The following is a 6,519-nucleotide window of genomic DNA, read 5'->3' as shown; positions in this document are numbered from 1 at the left end:
ATACTTACATGGCAGGGGTGAAACCATGATCAGAAAGGTGGCTAGCCCATTGCACTTCGGGGGTGCTGACGCCTGCGATGTCCCCAACTGCGGCATACTCGACTGCAAAATTTGTGGTAGTGGGGAACTGCGTTCGCGCTCTCCACTGATCGACGAGACAAAAATAGATTGATCCTTTTCTGATCGAGCAACATGTTGGAAGCATCACCCTAAAAACCTCTCCCGGTGCCAACAACAGGGTAGCATGGTCACGCAGTGGTTAGCATAGAACATACAGTGCAGAATGAGGCCGTTCAGCCCATCCAGTCTGCACCGACCCATTTCAGCCCTCACTTCGATCCTATCCCATTAACCTCTCCTAAACATTTTTCGAAAATGAGGGCAGTTTAGCGTAGCCAGTCCACATAACCTGCACTTCTTTGCACTGTGGGAGTACACAGCAGCACCTGGAGGAAACCCACGCAGACTCCGCACAGACAGTGTCCCAGCGGCGAATCGAATTTGGCACCCTGGTGCTGTGAAGCCACGGTGCTATCCACTTCTGCTACCGTGCTGCCCTGCTGCTGCTTCACAGATCCACGATCCCAGGTCCCATTGCCGGCTCTGTGGACTCTGCACATTCTCCAGGTGTCTCCGTGGCTTTCCTCCGGTTGCTCCCACAAGTCCCCAAAGGCATGCTGATAGGTAATTTGGACATTCTCAATTCTCCCGCTCTGTACCCGAACAGGTGCCGGATTGTGGTGACTAGTTGTTTTTCACAGTAACTTCATTTCAGTGTTAATGTAAGCCTAGTTGTGACGATAATCATTGTTATTATTGAAATCAACATCTTTGTGACTCTCAAATCCTCCTCATCAATTTCTTTCTACCCCATTGCAGAAATGTTAACTCTGTGTCGGATGTGTGTGTGCCAGAGGTGTGTGTGTGCGTTGGGTGATTGTGAGTATCAAGAATGAGTGTGTGTGTGTTTTTCGTGGGGGGCTGGTGTGCTGGGTCTGTGCGTGTCAGATGGGTGTGTGCGAAAGTGGCACATGGTGCCGTGGTTAGCACTGGGACAACGGCGCTGAGGACCCGGGTGTGAATCCTGGCCCAGGGTAACTGTAGGTGTGGAATTTGCACATTCACGCCGTGTCTGCGTGGGTTTCACCCCCACAACCCAAAGATGTGCAGGTTAGGTGGATTGGCCATGCTAAATTGCCCCTGAATTTAAAAATATAACAAAATGATTGGGTGCTCTAAATTCAAAAGAAAAAAGATGGGTGTAGGAGGCTCGGGGTAGTGTGTCTGTTTCGGGGCGGCATGGTGGCGCAGTGCTTAGCACTGTTCCCTCACGGCGTCGAAGGCTAGAGATCGATCCAGGCCCCGGGTCATTGTCCATGAGGAGTTTGCACATTTTCCTCAGTGTTTGCGTGGGTCTCACCCTCACAACCCAAAGATGTACAGGCTAGGTGGATTGGCCACATCAAATTGCCAATAAATTGGAAAATAAAATGAATTGGGTGCTCTAAAGTTATTTTAAAATAATATAGTGTGTGTGTGTTTCGGTGAGTGTGTGGTGATGCATGTGGGATGGGGTGCGTGCGTGGGGGTGGGGGTGGGGAGCGGGGGGTATTGTGTCCCCATGAAGATTAACCTGACCCAACCCCCAAACAAACCTCCAAACATGCCTCTCAAAAACGTGCTCATGACGCTAAAAACCTCTTCGAGAGACAACAACCAATATCTTCGTGACTCCAAAAACTTGCTCATCAATCTTTCTATTTCCGTGTCAGGAAAGTTAATTGTTTCCTTGCTGAACAAAGATGGACAGACAAAATTTTGAGAGAGAATGTTTTCATTCCGGTAAACGGTCCATCGTTTGACTGACAGGTAGATAAGGGGCGGTTCACTTCCTTTTAAGGCCAATATGCAAATAGCATAGCGGACGTTTTAGGCAATGTGTTTCTTACGAGAGAGGTATATTCGACAATTTGTCAAAATCATACAACAGAACTAGTCTAATTCGGTAGAGATAATTGTAAGTAAAGGGACAGTTTGGCCGTGTAAATGCAGTAAGTGTGAGTGAAAGATGTGATGTGTGGTGTGGACTGGGAGGGTGTACTGTTTTTAAACATACTTACCTGGCAGGGGTGAAACCATGATCAAAAAGGTAGTTCGCCCAGGACGAGGCTAGCCCATTGGACTTTCGGTTTGCTGACGCCTGCGATGTCCCCAAATGCGGGATACTCGACTGGAAAATTTGTGGTAGTGGGGGACTGCGTACGCGCTCTCCCCTGATTTACGAAACAAAAATAGGTTGATCCTTTTCTGATCGAGCAACATGTTGGAAGCATCACCCTAAAAACCTCTCCCGGAGCCAACAACAGGGTAGCATGGTAACACAGTGGTTAGCATAGAACATACAGTGCCGAGTGAGGCCGTTCAGCCCATCCAGTCTGCACCGACCCACTTCAGCCCTCACTTCTATCCTATCCCATTAACCTCTCCAAAACTTTTTTCGACAATGAGGGCAGTTTAGCATGGCCAGTCCACATAACCTGCACTTCTTTGCACTGTGGGAGGACACCGCAGCACCTGGAGGAAACCCACGCAGACACCGCACAGACAGTGACCCAGCAGCGAATCGAATCTGGCACCCTGGTGCTGTGAAGCCACGGTGCTATCCACTTCTGCTACCGTGCTGCCCTGCTGTTGCTTCACAGCTCCACGATCCCAGGTCACATTCCCGGCTCTGGAGACGCTGCACATTCTCCACGTGTCTGCGTGGCTTTCCTCCGGGTGCCCCGGTTGCTCCCACAAGTCCCCAAAGGCATGCTGATAGGTAATTTGGACATTCTCAATTCTCCCGCTCTGTACCCGAACAGGCGCCGGATTGTGGAGACTAGATGTTTTTCACAGTAACTTCATTGCAGTGTTTATGTAAGCCTACTTGTGACGATAATCATTGTTATTATTACAATCAACATCTTTGTGACTCTCAAATCCTCCTCATCAATTTCTTTCTATCCCCGTTGCAGAAATGTTAACTCTGTGTCGGGTGTGTGTGTGTCAGAGGTGTGTATGTGCGTTGGGTGATTGTGAGTATCAAGAATGAGTGTGTGTGTGTTTTTCGTGGGGGGCTGGTCTGCTGGGTCTGTGCGTGTCAGATGGGTGTGTGCGAAAGTGGCACATGGTGCAGTGGTTAGCACTGGGACAACGGCGCTGAGGACCCGGGTTTGAATCCTGGCCCAGGGTCACTGTAGGTGTGGAATTTGCACATTCTCGCCGTGTCTGCGTGGGTTTCACCCCCACAACCCAAAGATGTGCAGGTTAGGTGGATTGGCCATGCTAAATTGCCCCTGAATTTAAAAATATAACAAAATGATTGGGTGCTCTAAATTCCAAAGAAAAAAGATGGGTGTAGGAGGCTCGGGGTAGTGTGTCTGTTTAGGGGCGGCATGGTGGCGCAGTGCTTGGCACTGTTCCCTCACGGCGTCGAAGACTAGAGTTCGATCCAGGCCCCGGGTCATTGTCCATGAGGAGTTTGCACATTTTCCTCAGTGTTTGCGTGGGTCTCACCCTCACAACCCAAAGATGTACAGGCTAGGTGGATTGGCCACATCAAATTGCCAGTAAATTGGAAAATAAAATGAATTGGGTACTCTAAATTTATTTTAAAACAATATAGTGTGTGTGTGTTTCGGTGAGTGTGTGGTGATGTATGTGGGATGGGGTGCGTGCGTGGGGGTGGGGATGGGGAGCTGGGGGGGATTATGCCCCCATGAACATTAACCTGACCCCACCCCAAATAAACCTCCAAACATGCCTCTCAATAACCTGCTCATGACGCTAAAAAACCTCTCCTAGAGACAACAACCAATATCTTCGTGACTCCAAAAACCTCCTCATCAATCTTTCTATTTCCGTGTCAGAAAAGTTAATTGTTTCCTTGCTGAACAAAGATGGACAGACAAAGTTTTGAGAGAGAACGTTTTCATGCCGGCAAACGGTCCATCGTTTGACTGACAGGTAGATAAGGGGCGGTTCACTTCCTTTTCAGGCCAATATGCAAATAGCATAGCGGACGTTTTAGGCAATGTATTTCTTACTAGAGAGGTATATTCGACAATTTGTCAAAAGCATACAACAGAACTAGTCTAATTCGGTAGAGATAATTGTAAGTAAAGGGACAGTTTGGCCGTGTAAATGCAGTAAGTGTGAGTGAAAGATGTGATGTGTGGTGTGGATTGGGAGGGTGTACTGTTTTTAAGCATATTTACCTGGCAGGGGTGAAACCATGATCAAAAAGGTGGTCAGCCCAGGACGAGGCTAGCCCATTGCACTTCGGGTGTGCTGACGCCTGCGATGTCCCCAAATACGGGATACTCGACTGCAAAATTTGTGGTAGTGGGGGACTGCGTTCGCGCTCTCCCCTGATTTACGAAACAAAAATAGGTTGATCCTTTTCTGATCGAGCAACATGTTGGAAGCATCGCCCTAAAAACTCTCCCGGAGCCAACAACAGAGTAGCATGGTAACACAGTGGCTGGCATAGAACATGCAGGCTGGCATAGAACATGCAGTTCAGAATGAGGCCGTTCAGCCCATCCAGTCTGCACCGACCCACTTTAGCCCTCACTTCTATCCTATCCCCTTAACCCATTAACCTCTCAAGGGTGGGTCAGGATCCACCGGCTGAGGAATGGGCCTGGCCACGGGCGAGAGAGGAGTAAGCAGAGTGGCAGGAAGGTCAACAAAGTCGACATCAGGGACAACAGGAGGACGTGGCACCGGAGCATGATCACGTAAAGAGCGCGGAAGCAGCCGAAGGACCCACCAATTGCGCCGGCGAATGGAGCCATCAGGCAGGCGAACCAGGAATGAGCGGGGAGCCACGCGGCGGAGAACCTCGGCGGTTCCCGACCACCCACCCTCCGGTAGGTGTATGCGGACACTGTCTCCAGGCGCCAGGGCAGGAAGATCAGTTGCCCGAGCATCATGTGCCACCTTCTGCTGAGCACGCTGCTGCCGCAACCTTTGCAGTACTGGAGCATGGTCGGGTTTAGGAACATGAATGGACGGCACAGTGGTCCTGAGGTGCGACCCATCAACAGCTGGGGTGGTCAGAGGCCCGTGGATAGTGGGGCCGAGCGATAGGGAGAAGGGCTAAACAGAAGTCAGGTCCGGCATCAGCAGCCTTGCAGAGGAGCTGCTTCACGATATGAATGCCCTCTTCCGCCTTGCCATTGGACTGGGGATGCAAAGGGCTGGACGTCACGTGTGTGAAGTCGTAAGAAGTGGCAAAAGAAGACCCGTCTTGGCTCGCAAAACAGGGCCCATTGTCAGACATGACGGTGAGCGGAATCCCATGGCGATTGAAGGTTTCTTTGCATGTTCTGATGACAGCTGATGATGTCAAGTCGTGCAGGCGTATGACCTCCGGATAATTTGAAAAATAGTCAATTATAATGACGTAGTCCCTGCTGAGCACATAAAAGAGGTCCATATCCACCTTTGCCCAGGAGGACGTGACCAACTCATGGGGCTCAAGTGTCTCAGGGGGGTTGCGCCGGCTGAAACCTTTGGCAGGTGGGGCAGTTGAGCACCATGTTAGCGATGTCGTCGCTGATGCCCGCCCAGTATACAGCTTCTCGGGCCCTCCTCCTGCACTTTCAACTCCGAGATGGCTTTTGTGTAGTTGTTCGAGGACAAGCCGGTGCATGCTGTGTGGGATCACAATCCGGTCCAACTTGAGGAGGACACCATCAACGATGGCCAAGTCGTGCCGGACATTGTAGGATTGTGGGCACTGCCGCTTGAGCCACCCTTCCATCATGTGGCGCATCACACGTTGTAGAAGGGGGTCAGCCGCAGTATCAGATTGGCGAATGTGGGCCAGATGTGCATCAGTAGCCGGCAGATTGGCCGATGTGAAGGCTACTTGTGCGTCGACCTGACAAACGACCCCCTCCGATTCGGACGGTGTGTTCACTGCTCTGGACAGGGCATCCACGATGGTGAGGTCCTTCCCGGGGTGTAGACAAGTTGGAAGTCGTACCTCCGGAGCTTGAGCAGAATGCGCTGGAGGCAAGGGGTCATATCGTTGAGGTCCTTCTGAATGATGCCGACCAGGGGGCGATGGTCGGTTTCCACAGTGAACTGCGGAAGACCATACACATAATCGTGGAATTTGTCGATGCCGGCCAACAAACCCAGGCACTCCTTTTCAAACTGTGCATAGCGCTGTTCTGTGGGGGTCATGGCCCGCGAGGCATAGGCGACCGGGGCCCATGATGCAGTGTCGTCCCGTTGCAGGAGTACCGCCCCAATGCCGGACTGGCTTGCATCAGTCGAGACCTTTGTGTCCCGAGTGGTGTTGAAGAACGCCAATACGGGGGCGGTGGAGAGCTTGACCTTGAGCTCCTCCCATTTACTCTGGTGTGCGGGCAGCCACTGGAATTCCGTTGTCTTCTTGACCAGGTGGCGAAGAGCCATTGTGTGCGAGGCAAGGTTGGGAATAAACTTCCCCAGGAAGTTGAC

At 51.2% G+C, this 6,519-nt stretch overlaps 2 non-coding genes and 1 pseudogene across 2 annotated transcripts; all 3 read left to right on the top strand.

The window, feature by feature from the left end:
* Positions 1–147, top strand: LOC140390900 (U1 spliceosomal RNA; annotated as a pseudogene).
* A 1,965-nt stretch (positions 148–2,112) lies between these two features.
* Positions 2,113–2,276, top strand: LOC140390863 (U1 spliceosomal RNA). The gene has a single exon (XR_011934918.1). It is a non-coding gene; the product is annotated as a U1 spliceosomal RNA (small nuclear RNA).
* A 1,975-nt stretch (positions 2,277–4,251) lies between these two features.
* On the top strand, positions 4,252–4,415 carry LOC140390802 (U1 spliceosomal RNA). Its single transcript, XR_011934859.1, has one exon. It is a non-coding gene; the product is annotated as a U1 spliceosomal RNA (small nuclear RNA).
* The last annotated feature ends 2,104 nt before the right edge of the window (positions 4,416–6,519 follow it).

This window comes from Scyliorhinus torazame, chromosome 14 (assembly GCF_047496885.1).
Source record: "Scyliorhinus torazame isolate Kashiwa2021f chromosome 14, sScyTor2.1, whole genome shotgun sequence".
Classification (NCBI taxonomy): domain Eukaryota; kingdom Metazoa; phylum Chordata; class Chondrichthyes; order Carcharhiniformes; family Scyliorhinidae; genus Scyliorhinus; species Scyliorhinus torazame.
Note: the sequence above shows the minus strand (reverse complement) of the source record. Positions and strands in the feature narration are given on the sequence as shown.